Here is a 24,991-nt window from a genome sequence, read left to right as displayed (position 1 = left end):
ATCAATATATATGTATAATATATAAAATGAGCATGAGCTAAGATCTTCATACAAGTTGTCATCTGAGCACCTCTCATTGCTTTTCTATTTATATCTAATATTTGTATCTGAGATTAAACAGTATTAAGATAAAATGTGAGCATAAATTATGTAACTTAGATTTAGCATGTATAACACTAAATGAGCATACAGACAGCTAGAAAAATAACAATGAATGTTCTGTACTGAAGAAATAAGAGATTTGTGGGACTATGTGAACTAAATGTGTATTATGTAGACAGAGATCCAATGCAAAGAATATGAAACTTGTCAGACACACATGGAGAGAAACAGGAAAATTCCAAGCTAGACAATCTCAGGATATATGTGAGAAAACTACTGACTCACTGATGAGTGCGAGAAGCAGTGCCAGCCTTGCACACGGCCAGGGGCTGATGGAATTCTGATTTGGAGAAACCAAGTACAGTAGACGTAACATTCTCCTCCGAAGCCAGCTTGCTGAGACCAATGTGGTTGACTCTATGTGCTCTCATGAGTGCTGTGAATCAATCGGATTCAGACCTGCTTCCATATTTCCGTTCCTTCCCTTTGTAAAAACTTACTGCCTCAATTTTTTAAGTGCTAAGATTAATTTAAGAGATGCTCATTTTATTCCGTTGGCTGTTCCTGGATCAAATGTCCCCCAATCCTAATAGTTCCTGGCAGTTAGAAGGGTCTTGCCTCTCTCTGTAAGGCTGAGAAATATGGAAAGTGAATTGGAAGAGTCATGATCTCTCTTTGTCACGATTTCACTCCAACTAATCGACCTTTGCATTAGTTGTCCAGACTATTCCTCATCTTAACTTACTTGTATTAAAATCTCAAACATCACCGAACCAAAATGTCAGCACAAGTGTTAAGATTTGTCACTCAGAACAAGCCCTGAGCCATTGACACAAATGCTTGATATATTGTATAATATTTCTTATTACTTTAAATAAACAAGGCACATATATTGTGTGTTAGTCACTGCCAGTTAATCATAATACAGCATTGGGTTAAAATAATACCTTCCAGTTTTACTGAGAAGAGGAGTCTAATTGAGCCCACCTCACAGACAATTTCAATTAGAACACTGCACACCTCCTGTGCCCTACCTCCCATTTCTCGTAGCCCACGTTCAACTGTGGCCGTCCCTGCAGCAACCAGCTTCGTACAGCTGTAACACGCCTGCGATTGTTTCAGCTGCTCCGTGTAGCCCTGGCTTTCTGCTTCTGTGTTTTTTCTGATCCAGCACAGAAGCAGAAAGCCAGGGTTTTTTTAGGGGGGGGTGTTTGGGGAGCTTTTTTGTATTTTTTTTAATTCCTTAGGGGATTTATTGATTTTTCACACTTGGTTATGCTGAACTGCTCCAATCTCACAAACTCATCAAAAAGAGCATTCAGTGTATTAAAATGTCCACATCTCCCAGGTGAAAATGGGAGCTCACCCTGAACTCGCTCAGGCACAACGGAGTGGTACAAAGGAGAGGGCATCTCCTTGCATCAGCAACGGGAGGCAGGAGTTGCTGATGGGATGCTCCCCATTCCGGTCCTCACACAGATCGCTGGAAGCAGTCTCTCTGGAGGTCCTTAGAAGATCCAGGCCAGAAGGGGTACAGTTGCCCACAAAGGCAACCTTTGAAAATTCATTCTTCTACTGGCTTTTCCTCTTTTCTTTTTAATGATTCCCAGTCCTTCTCTTTCATTCCTTGAGATAACTTTCCAAAATAAGCTTACTTGTCTGTAAGTTTGTCTCATACTCAGCTTTCAAATGAGAAGCTGAGCTAAGACAGATAATATCCTGAGAGATGGGGTGGGGAAAATGGGTCAGCAGCTCCACCTACAAAGTGTTGGCTGGACAGGCTTCTTTTACTCTGAGCATCCACCTGTTTCATACATAATGCAGGACACTCCCACCAACGTGCCAGAATTAAAAAGTCCAGTTGTTGCTTCCTGCTTTTAGTCACCCTAAACCCCCTGCTTAAGGGAAATGGGGGTGGGGGATGGGAGAGGTGGCTGCTCAGATAACTTACTGAGTCTTTGGATTCCTCGCAGTCTTGTTAATGTATCCTTGATAGGACTTTGTCTTGCTCTTTGTATAACATTTTATGGAAAGACAAAAATAAAAGCACAAACAGTTATAAAGACATCTGTGGGGAGAGGGTGCTCCATCTGTTCTGACTGAAAAAAAAAATCAAGCAGACATGTTGCTTCATAACTTCTTGCCTGAGGAAAACCATGTTTGCAGGAAAACAAGCCCTTTTGTGTTCCCACTGACCTAAAATTTCATGTGGAATATACTTGCTAGACAGAACATTTGACTGCAGGATATGGACATCAACCTGCTCTCCAGCTTGAAGATCGGAAATGGATATATACTAGCTTCACAATGAACAGTAATCATCTGGTGGTAATTCTGTATTGTTCATTGGTGCAGCTAGACTTCTCTGGCTGCTCCCACTGGAGGGTAACTCATGGTCTAGAAATAACTTACCTAGTCAAGAATTAGAAACCCAAAAAGGTTCATCAAAAATAAAACACGAGACTCACAGAAGTTGTCTATGATATGACAAGACTTATGGCCCTCATGGTACCATGACATCACCGGCCTCCTCTGGGACAAGGTTTCATGGTCTTGGCCTCTGAGTGCTGCTGGGTCCCGCCATCCACTGCGGTGTCACTCACCCTTCTGGTTTTTTGGCATTACGCCCTGACTCCCACTGTCCATTGCTGTCTGTTCTAAACGTTCCAAACACTCAACCCTACCACAGACTTCATATGGTTTGTTTGGATGGGGTGAGAATCTGAATTTCCACAACATTTTAAACACTTTCAACTTTTGACTATTTTTCCCATAGCACTCTGAGTGTGTCATTACTCCACCCACATTAACACCACACTTTTCTGTTAATAATCTACCTCCTATTTGCCCCCCCCCCTTTTGGAGGGAACACCAGCAAATTTCTAATATTCTGTCCAGGAAAATACACACAAGCATCCTTCATTTCACATTCAAAGCATCCTTCTTTTTATCATTAAAAAAAAAATATGTGTCTTGGCTTTCAGAAAACTGTTTCTACTATGCACTAAAAGTCATAACCAATTTTTCCTCTAGACCAAGACAAACTTTCCTGTGAGGCAATACCAGTCACAGCAAAGGTCTAATGTTGGCTATTTTTAGGGGAAATCAATGACAAAGTACAACCAATCCTGTAGACTCTTCTGATACAAGCACTAGGAATTATATTCCTAATGGGAACATGGCAGTCTGCAAGACAAGTACATCTTCTCAAAGATCCATATTCTCAGAGGGAAGGAAGCCCCTTGTGTTATATGTGGAAAATTCATGGATGCCACCAATGTTGTCTAAGTGGTGAGATACTGACCATAAGACATATGAAGGAAGGTGAATTTGTGCTTAACAGGAGAATACCATTAAAGGTATACTTTGTTTCCATAAGTTTTTATACTTGACAGAAAAGCACTTGATTTAAAAATATGTTCATGCATGTATTTACATATACACATTTGTATCCCATAATTGTATAGTAGTAGAAAAAGTCAACGTGTTTGTTTTTGGATCCTGGTACCTGCCCTGTTGATGTCTAAAGACCATTTATTTCAAGGACAATTGGATAATGAATGATATAAAAAGCAATGACTTCAAATAGTGGGTTTTTTTTTTCCCCCTAAAAATATCAGCCACTAGCGATGACCCTTGTTTGGTGATGTGATTCCAAGAAGTATGTTCATATTTATTTCTACTGTTACTAAAAGCCTGGGCCACTTTAAGTGTTGAGAGATTGATCTCAACAAGTGTGTAGTCCCCAGTTTCTCAGTGCATTATTACGTAATCATAGAAAATTGGACAGGTCATAAATTGGGCACATAAGTTATAGAACAATAGTCAATGGGATATTATGCAGCTGTTATAAGAATAAACCTGAATTATACCTTTAAGTCATTCAGGGCAAGATATTCAACAGCAAATGAAGAGAGAATTAGTAAGGTGACAGGAGACACATGGGACACACTGTAAATCTGATAGCTACAAATCAGCGCAAAAAGTTTCATAAATCTAAACCCTCTTTTGAAATGTGAAAAACACCAAAATATCAATAGAACCCAGAAGCTGGTATCTTTAAGTTGTCCCCTTTTAGACAACGGTCTACAGCCTTAGGTGTATAAATTATCATAATAACTATTATTATTCTTACTTTCAATTCTTCCCTTTGCTGCCTTCTTGAAAGAAACTGGAATCACGTACACCACCATTTTGTTTTGCTTATCAAGTTTTAAAATGAATTTATGGAAAAATTAAAATCACTTCCAGAATCAGGGTTCTTGGGAGCACTCAGCTCAAGCCACAGTCCCAACTGTCCAAGGTAATTTCCCATGTGACCCCCTGAGCGTCCTTATCTAAGGACAACTGTGGCCAACCCAGCCCACTTGCTGTTTTATTGAAACTTATCTGTTGCAAAGCCACTTTTTTTTTTCTGATGGACAAAGTCTATCTAATTCTGGTCCTTTTGATTTGGGCAACTTAAAAACTGAGTCTGATGTGATATAGAGAAAAGCACTGCTGTAAGAAGGAAGTTGGGGTCTATGACCAAAAACCATTAAATTAAAGTCCCCCACAGGCTCATTGAAGATAAAGGCTACTTGGATGAGGACCTTATATGGCTACAGAGTCACTTACAGCAAAATGATGCTACTGTTTTCTCTCAAGGGACTGAGCAAGGAAAGCGAACATCAATGTGCACACACATATAATTGTATCTCTTTTTTCCCTGGTAAACCATGAGTTATACCCTTCTTGGGGCTTTTCTCAAGGGTATGAGTGATAACTGCACAGAAAAAACTCTTCTCTGACAATAACTATTCAGAAGTACACATATGAAGGGCATTCTGGAAGTGGTGCATGATTTCATTACTGTAAGAGACGTCTCCTCTCCTTTTGGGATATGGGCATCCACGGGGGATCAAGTGAAATATTTTTAAAAATGTTTTCTTTAACATTTATATCTGTCAAGATAGATTTTTAAAACATTGTTTAATGGTGACTTTCTTATAAAAAGAGAGTCAAGTAAATATTGCTGGAAACAGGAGGCCTTGAGCTAGATTACCTAAGGTCAAGCTTTTTGAATTTCTTAGTTTGACTGAAAGTCTAAATCAAAAGCATCAGTCTTTTGGTGTGCCTGTGTCACACAATCAGATGTTACTGTTTTTACAAATGGACCTAAACGAACTGTGAGGCTGGTTATCACATGAGCTCTCTCATCCACACAGGCCTTCAGCAAATCTCAGCAGGTCCCACCGCTTTCTAGCTTGGGCCAGATGCCCTGCAGATTCGTTGGTAAACTACAAGAAATCTATCTTGCGTCTCCAGTAACACTGATGATGAATGAACTCTCTGATGATGAAATAGCTCCTTTCTTACTTCAGTTTCAGCAAAGGACATGCAGGGTATAGAGTGATAGTCAAAAGTAATATATCCACATATAGAATATTCTTATGGATCATCTACTGAAGTAAGTTTTAGTTTAAGTGTAAAAAGTTCAAGAGCTGAATGCAAAAACAATCAAAACAATCGCACTTAAAATAATGCTTACCGTGAATTAAAATGTTACCATCAACAGGATGTCCTAGATATGTGTACGCCTGCAGGCTGGTGTTGTCTTTCCTTAGAAGAGTTACACTCAGTCAAATTCCTCCTTCTTTTGTTTTCTTTGCAATCTTCTGATATTAAAATTATCTCTTTTTGCAATTACATTTGCAAATCATCTTTAGTTCCTGGAAATGTAATAAAAATACATAGTAATTTTAGACCTAGGAATAATAAGAAGTAGTTCAGATTAAAGAACTCACAATCAGATATTGCACTGTTTCTTGTTTCTCTCCATTCAGCTTATTCAAATGATCCGCAAACTGATTTCACAGTACCTCGATAAAATATTATGGCTGTCAATAGAGAATTTAAGTACCTGCAAATTTATTCATTTTCATACAAGAGACTGATATGAGTGCATTTTTGCAAAATATATGATGAAAATTATCCCATCTTTAACTTGTTGTATTAATCATTAAATAGTGGAATATAGCTTTGTTTTAGGTTTTTATTATTGTGGATTTCACAAACAAAATTAAAAGGGCACATTCTTTTTTATTTACTTTTTTTTTAACCTTTTTACTGAAGTATAGTCAGTTTACAATGTTGTGTTAATTCCTGGTATTCAGCATAGTGATTCAGGGATATATATATATACCTGATATATATATATATTCCACTTCAGATCCTTTTTCACTATAGGCTATTACAAGGTAATGAATCTAGTTCCCTGTGCTATACAGTAGGACCTTGATGTTCATCTATTTTCTGCATAGCAGTTAGTATCTGGAAAAAGACACATTCCTGAAGTAAGTAGTAAGTAGCTAGAGCTTTCTAAGCACTGATTTGTGTTAAATGGCCAATTTTAATATGAAGAATGTTTAGGACATAGTATTATTTCCTAAAAGCAAAATAAAACCTGGTAAGAATTCTCAATAAACAACATCAAAATTCAGTTATCATTACTCGAATGTTTTTCACTTGTTGTTCATTTGCGGGTTTTTGCACTTTTACCCCATATTGAATATTATAATAGTTATCTTTATTTTATCTACTGTAATATCATAATGCTGAAATGGTAAATTAGTAAGATTAGTATCTCAGTTAATCAAATAACTTTCCTAAATCACAGGTCATGATCTTAAATCCATCATTTCATAATTACAGTCCATTATTATTTGGCTTTTGTGTTTTTGTCTTCACTGTAACTAAAATCAATAAATTCTAGATGGATGAAAGAATAAACCTGTCTTTGATTTAAAAAATTAAAGAATCTGAGGATAAATAAAATCCATCTGTACTAGTAGTCTGAGACTATGCTCAAATGTATCATTTTGGATTGCTGAAGGACAGGCAAATTTCAAATTTCTTATTTTTATGTATACCACTTTAGGATTAAGTCATTTATCTTGGTTTTTAAAAAGCAAAGCTAATGAATAAAAATTGTCTTGATTGATTGATTGATAGTCTTTAAAGTATTTAAGATTTGGCAATGGTTTGATTGATTGATTGATAGTCTTTTAAGTATTTAAGATTTGGCAATGGTTTTGTCATCAAAAACTAGTACAACCAAACATGGTCTACTTAATCTACATAAGAGGAACTTGCTAAAAATGTTAACTTGGGTTCAGTTATATTAAATATCTTTCTGTTATGTTAATTACCATGAGAGCTTCCCTAATTGGGATTATTATAAACTTGTGGAAGTATTAGATTGTAAATGCAAATAATACATACTGGAGTGAACTGTGTATGAGTTCTTGAAATGTCATAATGAGGTTAAGGATATAAATCCATCAAAAATAGATAATATACTATTTAAATAAACAGTGGTTCTGGCATTAATCTTAAACCTCTTCTCACAAGGAAGATTTCAAAAGTAATGACTAGGAGAAATTTTTTTGCTCTGATGAAATTTTTTTCTTCATCTCATTTACCATTACCTGTTGGCACGAGTCTGATGCATCTGCTGGTCTGTCCTGATGTGATCACTTTATTGATATACTGGTTGCAACTCTATGAAAATTGGCCAAATCCCAAATGTCATGTTTTTTCTTTCTTTATCAACTCTACTTTTTGTCATTGTTGTTACTGTTCTTTTTTTTTTCTATCAAAGTTCACCTAAGTACTGTAGCCTGAAACAGCAGTTTTTCACACACAATCAAGGAATTTATGTTCTTTTAAAACATTAAACATTGCATTTATTTTGATACTTCTGTAAGGAACTATCTTATAAAATTCCTATGCTTCATAGCATGATCTTTAGGTGATGTGCACTTTAGAAAAATTGTCTTCCAGCCTCCATTGGAATATAAACTATGTGTAAGCAGCTGTATTTGTTAGCTTCTTTGGTTTTCTGGTGTGCATAAGGACATCAAATTGTGACAGGCATGTATGTAGTGGGCACAGAATAAATATTTTTGAATAAATGAATTTAAACTTTATTCTATGTCTGTAAACTGAGTTTTTCTGCCCCACTGCCTAATAATAATAATATAATAATAATAATGTTTTGGCTTATTTACTCAACTATTTGGATGTTAAAGTCCACCATCCTCACAACGTCTGGGTTGCTCACGCTATATAATGTGGATGATCTCTTTCTCAGTCCTTCACACTTGCTGTCTGTTCTTTAAATCATCAAAACTGTATATAATTTTGTGAAGTATATATATATATATAAGTAGAGCTATCATCTCTAAATTGAGTTTTAACCCAATTGGTTAAGTAAAACTTCAAATGAAATAATTAAGATCGATGTTTTTGTGAATGAGATGCAGTAGTATTTGACTAAAGAGACAGACCAGTGGCGTGGTATGAATGCGAACATCTTCAGATGTGGAGGAGATGATGGAAAAGAATGATTACTGACAGGGTGGCTGCACACAGGGCCCCAGTAATGCCATCTATGACTTAGTCCTTACACATCTGGTCTCAAATATTAATAATTGTATGTTGTTCCTATTTGAAAAGATTTTAAACACCAATTATGAAATATATTCTAACTCTGTTCTCTAATCCATTCCTCAGTAATATGACAAATGTGAAAGAACATTTTAGCATGGTTATTTTATTAAAACATCCCTTCAAAAAAGAGTGAGATGGATCCCCAGCTTAGTCTGATAAATTAACTTTTCCTTAGTGAATATTGTCATATTAAATGTAACATATTATTAGTCTACATTATGTATCATAGATGTGTTAAAAAAATGAAAACTGTATATTAATAAGAGTATTATGACAATCATTACTTAAGTAATGTATGTTTCACTATTTGAAAATGGCATATCTGACTTGGTCATAAGGATGGAGAAATTTCATTTATTTGTGGGGCAACAAAGAAGAAATGCAATAAAATGACAACCTAGACAGAACTGACCAGATGCTGAAAGCAGATGGAAAACTTAGAGTCAAGTATTAAAAGAGCAGGTTTATAATGCTGCAGCTGGGGATTCAAATATCTCAGTATCTAATCAGGCAACAACATCTGGCCTACTGCTATTCAGAGGTTTTCCAACAGTAGGAACCACAATGCAATTTAATAATCAAAACTGAATTTATAAAGCTAGCCAGAATGAGCAGAAACTCAGAAGACCTTCCCACAGTATCTCTCAACTTTTCAAAACAAGGACAACAAAATGTTATAACTTGCCATTTGATAATTAAACTCCACATACTGCAAAATGAAGTTGGATAAAAGTTTAATCAAACTCAGTGAGTGCCATTAAAAAGGCAATAAACAAATGATTGCATAAATAACAACAAACTTCCGCGTTCCCTTCAGTTGTTGAAGGACAAAATAAACAAAGTGGCACTTGAGTACTGGCAAAATACACAGCAGTAAAAAAATTCATATTTAATTGTAAAATGTTATGGGGGCCTCAGTTTCTCCTAACTCCATTTTCATTTGTTATCTCTTTTTTTTTATTAATTTGAGTAAGAAATACAAAGAAATAGGGAGTCAATGACTCAGTAATGTATAACATGAGAGAGATCAACATGCAAAAGCATTTTCATTCTGAATCAAAATTAATTATTTTATTTAGTAGTGTTTTATCCTTAATTAAGAGGAAATAATATCCTATAAATTATACTATGTATCTCCATAAATCTTGCTATAGTCCTCAGTGGATTCAAAGCTTAAATGCAAGAATTAAGCATTATGTCAAACCTCTTTCTCTGTCTGGTTCCAGCTTAATTTCTCTGTCTTAATCCAGCTTAATCTAAACTCATCAACCAACAGGTCCTCCCATGAATGGTAAATGTGATGTGCATTAAATTAGTCATGATTGTACAAGAAAAACATCATCTTCCACTTCTTCATACTATTCATAATGCCTAAGCCTTGTGTTTGTGTTTGTATTTATATACACACACACAAAAGATACATTACTACATCTGAGATACCCATTATCCGATCACATAGAAAATTAACTTCTAAAAAAATAATAGTAGTGAAAGTTTGCAGTCATCTTACTTTTCAAAATATCTTTCAAAATGTAACACTAAATGCTCAGTTTTTCAGAAAGATTTTTTAGAAGGGTGGTGGGGCTGAATTTCTTGCATACAGTTGAATGAAATGTAGCCAAGAATATAGTAAATTGCTCACTTTGAAAAAGTGATAATCATCACCTTTCCTCCATCAAAAACTCTCCTCTCTGATTTAGTGATTGACTCATTTGATAGTCAGCTCTCTATCCCTATCAGATGAAGAAAAAGAAACACATCACTGACTTCCAAACATGACACTGGGATAAAAGTTCTTGCAATGTCTCTGACACTAGCAGTGATTTTCAAGTTTGTTTTTTTGTTTTTTCCCACAAATCTTTAGTCCCTAGGTCTACATTAATCTAAGTAATGTTGGAGTACTTCCAGAGTACTGCTAGAGAGTTGTCACTTTGTCACAATCCAAGTATGTGTTATTTGGACTTCTGTGTCTTAGAAAATAACAAAAGAAAAATAAGGTTTACAGGTATGGATGGTGGAAATTAAAAGTGACAATGACAAGTTGTAAGGTGTACATAGAAAAACTATAAAGAAAAAACATCAGAAAGACTGTAATATTGATGGTAAACTTCTCTGAGTGTTAAAATGGTTTGGGTCCAAGAGACTTCAAACTGGAGTCCCTAAGACATTATTGTACTTCAGAGAGATGTCTGCTTTATAAAAGCCATGCTTAATTTTGACCAAATGATACAAAATTGAATAATCAACACATGATTCATTAGATATCTTATTTTCCTGGAAAACTGGAAAAATTAAAATTTCACCATATACCAATGGGAATAATATTGCCGTATTCTTCCTAAATGACTACTGGTGTGACACTATTAAGATTTTAGGAGCAGCTATAGGACTGTTTGAACAGCAACCTTTTTTCCTAATGGCGATCTCTCTACCTATCCACCCCTACTTCCCCAGACAGTGATGCCCCACAAGGTCTTCCCAGCTACAGTTAAAGAAGTTCAGTGTGGAAAAGTAAATCAGGAGGGGCCAAATGTGTCTCCACAGAATGCAGCAAAACATTTCCTTATTACATATAACAGATATGGAGATAAATTACAGGGTTCTCTGTGGCCAAATTGTCCACAGTGAGAAGACAACATGGCCCCCAATGAGAGAGAATGAGAAGCAGAAATTGGAAAAATCGGAGATAACTGTTCACAGCTGAAGGGTTCCTGATGTCCAGGAGAACGTATGTCCTGACCTGACACTGTGTTCAATTCCTTTTTGGATTTCACGAACCAATTCAATCTCCTCATAATCTAAACGTGTTAGAGTGAAATTTCACAAACAAGGTAATTGATTCCTATTACTGATACCTGTTCTCTGCCAAGAAGGAGAAATAGAAAACAGATTTACTTTCCCATTTGGAATGCCTAGGAAAAGAAAAAAAAAGTATCAAATAAAAATGACAAGATATCGGATATCAGTTTAATCCCAAAGATACAGAGCAAAAATGAGCTTGTAACTATGAACTGTCTAGAGAGAGTTTCCAGGTCAACATAAAAGGAAAGAGAATCAAAGCGAAGCCATGCAGACCCGGTGAAGCGAAGACACAGATCAGAGGCTGAGAACCTCAGGCACTTAGAGTTTACAGGGCAGAATTCTGGAGAAAACTCTGGAAACCTACAGAAGTTTCTCCTTGTTTATTCAGCTGAGTACTGACCGATACATGAATAGTATAAGGAAGCCATAAGAGGCCTGGGAAATGACCCCTGAAAGGGATTAACAAAATCATCAGAGTTCACAAAGGAAAGAGGTTAGCGCTTGGTCCCACAATCCAGGAAGGAAAACCTCATCTGTAAGGGTAGTCAGCAGTGGGGAAAAATAACATCTAGTCTAAACACAATGATAATCCCACTTAACAACAGTTTAAAAGTCAACACCCCAAAGATCAAACTGTTTTCAAGTAACTTAACCTCATCACAGAATAAACCTCAAGCACATTAAACACAATATGGAAACATCCAGCACTTATTAAGGAAATTTTCAGAATGGCCGGTATTTGAAACAAATAAAATATGACATAAATGGCAACTCAAAGAAGCACGAAAAGACAAATCAACTGAAAAGGATACAAAAGGGAAAAGAGAGAAGGCACAAATTACAAGTAACAAAAATAAAAGAGGAGCCATCACTCCTGATCCTGTGAACGCGGAAAGGATAATAAAGGAATATGATGAACTCCGTGCCCACAGGTTTAATAGCACAGATGAAATGGACCAATTTCTTTAAAGACACAGCTACCAAAACTTACACAGGCAGAATAAACTGCAGAGGCTCATGCTGACTAAATAAGTGGAATTAATAATAAATATGTTTTAAAATAGCAAAGTATCAGGCGCAGATGTGCTCACTGGTGAATTCTAGCAAACATTTAAAGAAGAAATTGTTCTAATTCTGTACAATCTCTTCTAGAACACAGAGGCAGAGGGAATACTTCCTAACTCACTTCAGGAGCCAGTATTACCCTAATACCAAAACTGGACAGAGATATCACAAAAAAGGAAAAGTGCAGATGAGTATCATTCATCAAAATAGATGTAAAAATCCTTAACAAAGTAACAGCAAATAGAATCCAATGATGTATAATCAGTATAAATCACAAGCAGATGGGATTTATTCTAGGTGTGCAAGATTGGTCTAACATTCAGAAATTACTCTCTGTTATCCATCATCAACAGCCCAAAGAAGAAAAATCACATGACCATATCCATAAATGCAAAAAATAGCACTTGAGAAAGCCCAACACCAAACATAATAAAAACTCTTAGCAAATCGGGAATAGAGGAAAGTCCCTCAGTTTCAGAAAGGACAGCTATAAAACACATGACAGCTGGCAGTTGCATTTAATATGAGAAACTAGATGGTTCCCCAATAAGATCAGGAAAAAGGCAAGGATACGTGCTTTCACACATAATGTTTGACATTGTACTAAACGTTTTAGATAATGCATCAGACATTAAAATAAAATAACAGACAGACTGGGAAAGAAGAAATAAAATGGCCTTTGTTCACAGATGACACTACTGTCTATGTAGAAAATTCTAAAGAATCACCACCAACAAAAAACATTCCTGGGAACTAATAAGCAATTAGAGCAAGGTTGCAGGATATGAGTTTAATACACAAAAGTTAATTGCTTTTTTATATACCAGCAATAAAAAATCATCATTTAAAGTTAAAGGCAAAATATCATTTACATTAGTACCAAAATATGAAATACTTTGGCATAAAACTAACAAAATATGTATGAGATCAATATGAGGAAAATCATAAAACTCTGATGTAAGAAATCAAAGAAGGTCTAAATGAAAGGAGAGATGCTCTAAGTTCTATGCAGAGAAAGACACATTATTGCCAAGATTTCAGTTTTCCCCAACCTGATACATAGATGTAACACAAAGCAATCAAAACCCCAGGAAGTCACCTTGTGGATGTCAATAAACTGAATCTGAAGTTTATAAAATACAATGGATCCCACGCAGCCAACACTAGAGCGAAGGAGGAAAACAGTCAGAGGACTGACTCTGACTTTAAGACTTATGATAAAGCTGTAGGAATCAAGGCAGCGTGGTATTGGCGAGAAGGTAGATAATACAGATCAGTGGGACAGAACACAGAATACAGGAATGGATCCAGAGATGGGTATTTTCTGCTGATTAGCCACAAATGTGTAAAGGCAATTCAGGGGAGAAAGTAGAGAACGGCTTGTCGACAAATGGTTCTGGAAGAATTGGACATCTATGCAACCTCACAATATATGGGGGAAAAAAACTAAAAATGACATTTAGCATTATAAGCTAAATGTAAAACTTAAATCATAAAGTTTCTATAAGAAAACATAGAATGAAATATTTACGATCTTGAATTAAGCAAATATTCCTTAGGTAAGGCACCAGAACAATATTAATGGTATTTAATTAATATTAAAAAAAAGTTTATTGGACTTCTCAAAATTAGGAATCTGTGCTCTTTGTAAAGACACTCATAGAAAAGTAAAAAGACAAACTTCAGAGTGGCCGAATATTTGCAAATTATGTAACTGATAACACACTAGTATCCAGAATAAAAACTCTCAAAACTCAATTAAAAGAGAATATGAAAATGAATATATGTATGTACATGCATGACTGGGACATTGCTGTACACATTTGACATATTATAACTGATGGTACTTCAATTAAAAAAAAAAACCCTCAATTAAAAGAAAGCCAACAGCTCAGTAGTAGTGGTCAAACTATCTAAACAGATACTGCACCAAAGAAGATATGCAAATGTTAAAGAAGCTCATAAAATTATGCCCAAAACAATTAGTCACAGAGAAATACAATGATTTCATTTATGCATTCATCAAATACATGCAATGGTTCACCTATTATGCTCCAGGAATTACGTGACATACAGAGGACCAGATGTGAGAGAGGTTAAGGTGATGCCCTCAGGTCTACAGTGCAGTGGGAGCACCGACGCAAATCCAGAGTGTGATGAGTGGTAGAAAAGCAATGTGCAAAAAGCTCATAGTGATGCACGTAGACAAATGAACCGATAAACAAAAAATATTCACGGAGGCCCTAATTTAATCTTGGAGGGTGGGGAAGACATGTCAAGGAAGTGTGTTCGTGCTAAGATCTGAAAGATAGTAAAGCAGGTGAGTCGTGTGATGTGGGGTGGATGGGTCTAACATTATGGCAGCCACTTCTCAGAAGAAAGTGCAAGATGTTCAAGTAGCCTACATTGTTTTCTTTGTGTTTTCTCACTCTATTATTTTTAAAGGCTGTCTGTATAAAGGCTTTTTGATTTGGGAAGATCATAGCATGCAATATATTATTTTGAATAAGCTAAGCAGAAAATCTTTGCTGGACTTTTAACAGTGAATTTTACTTTATTCAAATACTAAAAATAGCTAAAAAGTCTCGATATTTCTTATTCCTTTGCTACCTGGAATTAATTATTGGTACTTAACCATCTAAACTTAATCTTAAAATCTATTCCCTCACATCTATCTGTTTATGTATCTATTCTTATTTTAAAAAATCCTAATTTCTTAATTGATTTAACTTTATATATCTTCTTTAGTCTTTTATAATATGATGTTTATGGTAATTTCCACAAATGACAATGCACTCAGTTTACAGCACATGCAGGTAATTCCAGGCCAGTCTGAGAATTATCTCAAAGATTATTCCTAGATCTTTCCTCCACACTTCCATTTCCTTTTGTTTCTCATTCATTTGCTAGGTTTTTCTTCAGATTATAGTGTGTTTAAGTAAAATAAATACATTTCAACTTTAACAATGCCACGTTACTCGTTAGAGGAAGTTTGAACAATGTAGACAAGTTTGTAGAAAGTTAATCATATTTATCTACATTTAATGAAAAATGCTGTTGTATTTTAGTGTTTTCCATGCAATATTCAAATGTGAGTTGTATTAGTTTTGGAATTTACTCTGCCCTGTTTTAATCATTTTCTATTTTATGTTTTATCATTCATTTTTTAAAAATTAAATTGAAATAATGTAATAGAGGAGACAAATCTGACTCTATGTTGGATCTGTTCCTTTAGTTTTAACCACTGCGCCCTGTTTTCTAGGCTTAGTCTTGCCAGCTCTGCACCTTTTGTAAAACAATGTCGCCTTGAGCCTGAAACATACAGGAGAGCCTGTCCTCGGGGCTCTGACCTTTAAGGATGTTAGCACTTCTGCACTTATGTAGAGATGGCAAGTTGCAAAATAGAGAACAACCTTTGTTTTGTTGGAAGCTCACAGGGACACCATGACCTGGCCCACCAGGAGGGCTGCAAGAACAAAGAATGCCTGCAGCAAGGAGTTTGCAACAACCAACCAGACCCCCTCCCTTGTTTTCTGTATTCTGACTAGAGCAGGATGATTCTCTAAGACATTGGTCTACCATCATCCTGGTCGGCGGCTTTCTGAATAAAGTCACTATTCCTTGTCCCAACACCTTGTCTCCCGGTTTACTGGCCTGTCGTGTGGCGAGCAGAACAAGTTTGGACTCGGAAACAGTAAAATCTAAAAGAACTAATATTTTTGATCACTTAATATGATCCTTATAAATAGCCAAAATGTATGTTTAATTTTTGAATAACTATGAAATAGGTATTATTGGCTTCATATTAGAAAAGATGAAACAGAACATAGTACCTTTTGTTGCAGTTTGGAAACCATGATTGTGATCCTAACAACTCTAAATTACAATTCTACATTCTACATTTTTTATATTATTTTATAATTTTAGTGTTTTAAAATTTTTTTGAATGTGAATATTTAAAAACTGTAAATGTAAATAATATAAACAATATAAATATGTTTGAGGATAAAACTAGTAGTTCTGACTCATGCAACGGAATCTGAGAATGAAAACTATAAACAAACTGGTAAAATCTCATCTATTCTTACACATTTTTTCATATATAGCAAGTCATAATTTATGTGTATATATACATATATATGTTGGCAGCCAAATAATACTTTGTAAATATATATGCACTGAATAAAGTAAATAAAGTTCAAGTTTAAAACAAAATAGCACTACAAAATAGGCTTACACATACAAAATAAATATCCCTTTGAACAAAATTTTCCACATGTTTTTTTTGGTCATTATCTCATAAGCAAATCATGAGTTTGACAATTTTCATTATTTGAGTCTCCATATTGAATTGGTTAATTCTGCCAAGAATTGTTGCCATTTGTCATTCTTTAGTTTTTCAGTTAAATTTGGATAAATGATGGAGAGTATAAAAATAATTTAATAAAGAACACAACATGCACTCACATTTTGATATTATATTGAATTCTGCTATGGTATATGCTACTTTAAATATTGTATCACCATTTTAAATTTTTCATCAGTGATTTTTCACTTATTTTAATATTTTAAAAGGAGTGATTACAATTTTATTTATTAGAATATAACAATATTTTATATATTCTGTGAAGTTTATATATTTTCATAAATTCTAAATAATTGAGTTAGGCCTAAAAATGCAAATAATGTCAACAAAAATGGTTGGTCCTTCCAAACTTTTGTTTGTATTAAAATAGCTAGTAACTGATGGCAAATAATAAACTGTGATCTCATTGGTAGAAAATTTATTAAAGTTTTGAGAACAGTTATCTCTTAGCCATAAATAAGTCTAATTAGAGTATGTATATTTTAATTGAATCTTGATGAGATTTTAGACAAGGGTGTCTTGTTTTGCATTGTTCTCGGTGCTTGAAATATAATTTTCAATCAGTTTTAGCCTACCTTTAAAAATAATAGCATAGTCCTTATACTATATACTACAGTTTATATATGGATCTGTGTGTGTATATATGTGTACGTATATACATTTACACATATATTAAAGTTTTATTGTAGTTTAAAATTGCATATGTAATTCTTGCAATGTTTACTCCATAATTTGGCTAAAATTTGCTTCTTAATGTTGTTGTGATAGAGTCATGCCTTAACTCTATCAATAAATTTTTTTTAAAATCAAAGTATAGTCAGTTTACAATGTTGTGTCAATTTCTGGTGTACAGCATAATAGTTCAGTCACACATATACATACACATATTTGTTTTCCTATTCTTTTTCATTATAGGTTACTACAAGATACTGAATACATTTCCCTGTGCTATATAGTATAAACTTGTTGTTTACCTATTTTATATATAGTAGTTAGTATCTGCAAATCTCATACTCCCAGTTTACCCCTTCTAAACTCCTTCCCCTCACCCCCCACCAGTAATTGTAAGTTTAGAAAAAAGCTCGATACGTTCATATCAGATGGACTCCAATACATTGTATAGGATTTACCAACTTAGTTCTGCAACAGAAAGAAAAATATATAAATAGTGGAAGTTAGGACAGGGAAATTCCTCTAATATGAATCTTAGAATAGTCACATATCAATGTTAACATAGTTCATATTTTTTAAATGATTCCTGTTCGAGGTCTTACATTTTAGAAAAGTGATTTAACTGAAGAAAGACACCAGAGGAATTTTGTTTTACTACATACTTTTTTTGGAGCTAAGTGGCAACGGGTGAATGACGGTACATCTTCTAGCGTCATTTCAGTTTTGCTTATTGCATGCTATTTTCAAACGGTTCCCTAGTCAGGGAATACTTCTGGAGTCACTGCTTATTTGAATCATTAGAAAAGATTTATTGATTTTCATTTCTACACCAACCATGTAGATGTAAGCTAGTCTGCATGTAAAATAATTCATCCCTGTTGAAGTTAAGCCCAGGAGGTGAATGTACTACAGTAGCTATAAAATACATCATTAGATCTTTCATTTATACTTGTATATAATTATGTCAATGTCTTATTACTGGCTAATGGCTTTCTCTTTTCCCTAAAGTGGCTTATGTTATAGCTTTCATGAGAATGTGTATACCGTGTGTCATAAATTCTGATTTATAATAAAGTTCTAAATCTTTCTAATCAGAAATACATGGTAATAAATAAAAGGACATTCAAATGACTTCAACATTATTTCCTGTGTTTCTATTCTTCTAAATCTGTTGTTACTTCTCAACTCTCCTGGCTGGGTCTCTATTTCAAACTCCAGCATGTGGACATAGATGGACATCCCTTTCAAATTAAAGTTCTGGAACATCAAGTTGGGGGTATTTTGTAGGTACCATGGACAAAGCTGACCATTGTCGAAATTTCCATTATAGTTAATTCTAACAACTTTCACATACGGTGTGAAAATTAATGTTACAATTATTGCCTTCTTATGTAACTTTTAGAATAATATTTAATAATTTATAAAAATATTGTGGGTTTGTGAATCCAATTTTGTCAAAATCTTTTCATGACTTTCAGGTAAATTGACATTTTTCCTATATTATGTCTTTAATACATGAATGTTATATCTCTCCTTTTGTTTCAATCTTCCTTGATTTCTTTTTTTATGATTTGACATCATAATATGTAATGTTTCAGGTAACAGTATTTATTACTACTGCTGTTAGGTAAGTAAGAGTCTTAGTGTGAACCGGATGCTTTAGGAGGCTTCTGTGGCTTTTGAAATGCTCATATAACATAATGGAATGGGATTCAGAAGAAAATGCAAACACTATCTCGGTCTTTGTAACATTGAGAATGGACCCAGAGACGGCAATTCATTCAAGTGTTCTCCAGATTTACTAAGATGAGTTCTAGAATCCCAGCATCCTAACTCCCATGGGATTTTCTTCCTACTGGGTCACCAAAGGGACCAACCAAGCAGAGAGTTGCTCTGTCATCTCGTGGCTGTCAGTGCCTCCACTCTGCCTGTCAGGGTGCAGCGTGAAATATACTGATACACAGCAGCCCACTGCTACCCCCTGACAGTGTTGAGTAGTAGACTATAAAACTTAGTCAACAATTCCATCTGGAGGAACATCTAAACTATTACATGTGCAAGTCTTCACTTTGTGATTTTATCTAACATATGCAGTGAGTTAAAAAAAATCAGACAGCAAATAAACTTCATCCCTTCATGTACATGTACATGTACTAGAGGTTATAGCAGTGATATTTTGGCTTTGGTCCACATGTTCATTCCTTGAATTCTTTGATCTGTGTTTTGTAGTTTTCAGCATTCAAGATTTGCACATTCTTTGTTAGATTTATACCTAGTAATTTCATTTTTTGAGTGACTGTAAATGGTAATATATTTTAGAATTCAGTGTCCATGTGTCCCTCATTATTATATAAAAATAAAATGATTTTACATGTTAATCTTGTACCCTAAAAACTTTGCCAACTCATTATTTTTAAGAATATTTAAAAAATCTTTTGATTTCTTGAGATTTTGTATACACATAATTATATCATCTGCAAATAGTGACAATTTTATTATTTTAAATTTGTATGCCATTTATTTCCTTTTCTTGAGTTTTTGCACTGGCTAGAACTCCCAGCAGGTTGGTGAGTAAGAGAACAGTCATCCTTGGCCTGTTCCCAGTTACAGGAGGCAACATTCAGTCTTTCCCTGTTAAGTATAACACTAGCTGGAGGCCTTTTCTTTATTTTTCTTGGGAACTGCACTGACTAGAATTTCCAGTACAATGTTAAATAGAAAAGGTGAGAACTGACATTCTTGCCCTGTTCCTGATCTTAGGGGGAAAGTATCCAGTATTTTATCATCAAGTATAATGTTACCTCTGGGTTATTCATAGGTTCTCTCTATTAAATTGAGGAATTTTCCATCTAGTTTTTGAAAGCTTTTATCATGAATGAGTGCTGGATTTTGTCAAATGCTCTTTCTGCATCTACTGTACGATCATGTAATTTTTGTTTATTCTATTGACATGACACAGTACATTAATTGATTTCTGGATATTCAACCAACCTCACATCTTTGGAATAAATTTTACTTGTATCTAATTTTTTTAGCATGCTGCCGGATTTAGTTTTTAAATATTTTGTTGAGGATATTTGAACCATATTCATAAAATATATTTGTCTGTAGTTTTTCATTCCCCCTCTTGGGATGTCTTTAATAGTTTTGGTATCAGAGTAAAATTCACTTTATACAACAATTTGGAAAACATTCTCTCATGTTTTGAAAAAGTTTGTGAAATTGGTATTCATGTTTATTTATAAGTTTGATAGAATTTAGCAAGTCTGGGCCTAGGCTTTGCTTTGTGGGTAATATTTAAATTTTTGTTTTACTATTACTAATAGTAAATAAATATATGAATAAATACAATTTTATTACTATTTTAATCTCTTCACATGTTACAGATCCATTCCCTTTGTCTATTTCTTTAAGTGTTTTTGGTAGTTTGTATCTTTCAAGGAATAGGTCCATTTTACCTGAGAAATTTACTGGCATACAATCTTTCATATATTCTTGTATAATCCTTGTTATTTCTGTAAGGACCATAATAATGTTTCCTCTTTTATGTCTGACCTAGTTTTAGAGACTTCTTTCATTTTTCTTGGGAAATCTACATAAAATTGTATCAAGCTTACTGATTTTTTTCAAAAAACAATTTTCAGTTTCACTTATTTTTTATATTGTTGTTATTTTTTTAAAATTTTTATTATTTAGTACTGATGTATATTATTTCATTTCACCTTCTTGCTTTAGGTTGAGTTTGCTTTTCATTTTTCCAGTCTCTTAAGGTGGAAGGTTAAGTTTTTATTAGAAATCTATTTTCCTTTTTAATACAGGCATTCACAGCATTAATTTTACTCTATTTGCTGCATTAGCTTTACCTCATATGCTTTATGTTGTGCTTTGATTTTCAAAGTTTCAAAATTTATTTCAAATTATTTTATGATTTCCCCCTTTATATCATCTTTGATTCATTTGTTAATTAGGAGCATATTCAATTTCCACATATTTGTCAGTTCCCACTTTTTCCCTTGTTATTGCTTTCCAACTTCACACCGCTGTGGTCAGAGAATATACTGCATATTATTTCCATCATTTAAATTTTCTTGAAGTTTGTTTTGTGGCTTCTTATGTCCTCTGGAGAATGTTCTAAGCTCACTTTAGTAGACTATATATACCCTGTCATTACTGGATGGTATGTGCTATAAATTTCTGCTAGTTATAGCTGGTTTATAGTATTGTGCAAGTCTCCTATCTCCATGTTGAATCCTCTGTTTAGCATATATACATTGTTGAATGTGGGTTATTAACATCTCATATAATTATTGTTGAATTTTGTATTTCTCCATTCATTTCTTTCATGTATGTTGGTATTATTGTTAGGAGCATATATGTATATAATTGTTATAGCTTTCTAATGGTTTACCATTTTATCTTTATAAAATAAGTCTCTTTATTTTTTTTTGTCTTAAAGCTTTTTGTCTGATATCAGTATAGCCACTCCAGCTTTATTGTGATTGCTGCTTGCATAAAAAAAGTTTTCATCCTATTAATTTTAAACTATTTGTATCTTTGAATATAAAGCATGACTCCTCTAGACAATATATTCTTGGATCTTGTTTTCCTCCATTTTAAACATTTCAGCCTTTTGTTGGACTGTTTAATCCATTCACATATAATGATAAAATTAACATAGTTGAATTTATATATGCCATTTAAAATTTTGTTTTTTATGTGTCTAGTATATTTTTTACCCTCTCCTCTCTCCAGCTCTCTTCAGTAAACTAACCAACTTAACAATGTAACATGTATTTAACGTGTACAGTTTAGCAGTTCACTGAACCTACAAATGTCCCAATTGCTATCCATTACCACAGTCTTCACTGTTTTTGAGAGCACCCTCAGACATTAGTTTCTTCATGCTCTTTTGTTAATGAACTCAATTCCTTTGCAAAGAGATTAGGAGCTACATAGTATTTTATTGCTTGCTTCTCTCTCAGTGCAAATTTGCAGGCCAAGGTTCTTGGGGTGGGCACAATGGGATGCTTCTCTTGGAGTAACACCCTTGATCTAGGAACTGAACACTTGATGGAGAGAAGCAGAAGCCATAATTCATGCTGGACAGATTGCTTTGCTTAGTGTAGGAACACTAGTTTACAAGTCAGAGCAAAAGTGGGGTCTCAGTGATTTCATGTCAAAGACAGAGCCTCTGTTCAACAAAGGGTCCTACATAGAAGTAGCCCCTGACTCTCAATTTTACTCACTCAGAATAGAGCCTAGGCAGCAGGTAGCTGGGTTGAGGATGATAAATTCTGAACCAGAAATTTCTTTCTGGGAAGATAACCCTCTGACAGGGAGCTAGGGAGAGAGGGAGAGACCTGTGTTTTTAGCTATCCCAGTCTGGAATGGAATTTCTGCTTTGCGAAGCTTAGTACAAACACTATAGTCTCTTGCTTTTCTTACTGAATTTTTTTACATATTTTCTTGAGTAAATATTCATTCACTTGATGTAAGCTATTTGGAGCATTTTCAGAGGATATAAATAGTTGTTATGTATATACATATAACATTTACATATTTATATATATAAACTTGTTATTTATATAATTGTTACATATAATTTGTTTGTATAAGTAAATATAAATTCTATAAATATAAACATTGTTATTTATATTTATCTACTACATATTATATAAGCAATTAAAATACTATTATATATAAATACATATTATCATATATAAACATATAAATATATAAAGTATACATTTTGTATATGTACACATTTTTATATTGATTGAATATTTATTTTTCTTACATAATTATTTATATGTATAAAACATATATATGTAAGTAATTTTCACCAGTCACATTAGGGCGTGGTCTGGAGAGCCCTTCATGCTCTCATGCTGGGAGCAAATCTCTGTCCACGTTTTTGTGCATTTTGCTTTGTTTTTAACTTAGTGGGAGGAATAGGGGAAAGTATATCTATTTCCCAGAATCAAAGTTCTCAGATTTGTTTTTATATTTATGGAGTCAAACATACCAATCTGTCTGTTTAGAGCTTCTGGTGTTCTTAGAAACTGCTTAGTCATCTCAATATTAATAAGTATTTATTCCAATTTAATTTATGTACTTCGGTACTTTAATACAAATAATTGATTTTTTTAAAAATATTTTTATATCAGTATTGATCCAACCTAGTTGGTTTTCTTCTGAATTTCTCTCAAGAAACTTTATTAAATAATCCATATTTCCTTCTCTAAATTGAAATGCTAGATCAATTAAATGTTAAATTTCAGTATGTTTGTCCAACTAGACATTCTATTCTCTTTCATTAACTGTCCTCTTTCACCATGCATGTATACCAATATATATTTTTTCTTAATTATATTATACATATAACTGGCTGCTCTCCTCTCTCATCTATGATTATTTTTCTCTAAATACTCCTCTTTTTTCAGAACCATTCTGGACTTTATAATAAGGTTATCCACTAAATGGAACCACAATAAGTGTAAATTTACTTCTTAGGGTAGTGAAATATTTTAATACTGAATCTGCCCACATAAAATTTAGGTATGACAGTCCATATTTCCATGATTCACAAGTAGGAGAATTGAAAGATTTCATAATATGGATATTTAACAAATTTCTACTGTAAATACAACCTTTCTATTTTTATATAAGAAATTTATCAAATTTATAATTATACTGACAATTTTTCACATCACTTCTCATAATGTTTTGATAGTTCACATGACTGCTATAATCATTCTATCACTGACAAATATTGATTTATTTTTATTAATTTCAAATTTTGTATCATTCATTTCCCTGATATAACTGTGTTGGTTACAGCACCCAGACCAACTTTACACAATATCAGTGATAATTGTTTTGACTGCTGCTCAAGGGAAGTGCGAGACATTGGCATGTGTATCAAGCACCATTAGCTTCAAGTAATCAAATGATAAGCATATAAGATGTAGCAGCAAGATAAATATTGCATAAATCACCACATATATTTTTATTTAAAAAACATTTTTATCAAAAGAAATATTTAATTGTATTAAATCTATGTTTGGCATCTGTTGAAATGATTTTTTTTAATTTAACTTTTGACCAAATAATAAACTGAAAAATAGATACAGATTCTAAACACTTAACAATTATTGAATCACAGGTGTAAATTCTACTTGGCCATGGTATACTATTATTTTCATGCTGCTAAAATGCTTTTGCTAATATTTCCTATGGGAAACATATTTGAAAAACAAAAATAACCAACCAAAAAAGTGGACATTATCTCCGGATTTATGAACGAAAAATATTTTGTTTATAATATTGTCTACCATGTGTTGATAGCTCTGTGTCAAGACGTAAGTACACAAGTTAATAAGTTTTAATCTTACAATTACTTGTTTAAGATATTATATCATCATTTTTGTTAATTTAAATAACACCTGGTAGTAAATGTGACATTTTCATTAAAGTTTTCTGGCCAGTGAC

The 24,991-nt window shown here is 33.7% G+C and overlaps 1 long non-coding RNA gene across 1 annotated transcript in view; it reads right to left on the bottom strand.

Annotated features, from left to right (window-relative positions):
- The window catches only part of LOC141577394 (uncharacterized), a 214,855-nt gene that overhangs the window by 165,194 nt on the left and 24,670 nt on the right, over positions 1 to 24,991 (bottom strand). The window contains exon 2 of the long non-coding RNA XR_012506270.1: positions 5,633 to 5,813. This is a non-coding gene — a long non-coding RNA (uncharacterized LOC141577394). The remainder of the gene's footprint in view (positions 1 to 5,632; positions 5,814 to 24,991) is intronic.

This window comes from Camelus bactrianus, chromosome 4, assembly GCF_048773025.1.
Source record: "Camelus bactrianus isolate YW-2024 breed Bactrian camel chromosome 4, ASM4877302v1, whole genome shotgun sequence".
Taxonomy (NCBI): domain Eukaryota; kingdom Metazoa; phylum Chordata; class Mammalia; order Artiodactyla; family Camelidae; genus Camelus; species Camelus bactrianus.
Note: the sequence above shows the minus strand (reverse complement) of the source record. Positions and strands in the feature narration are given on the sequence as shown.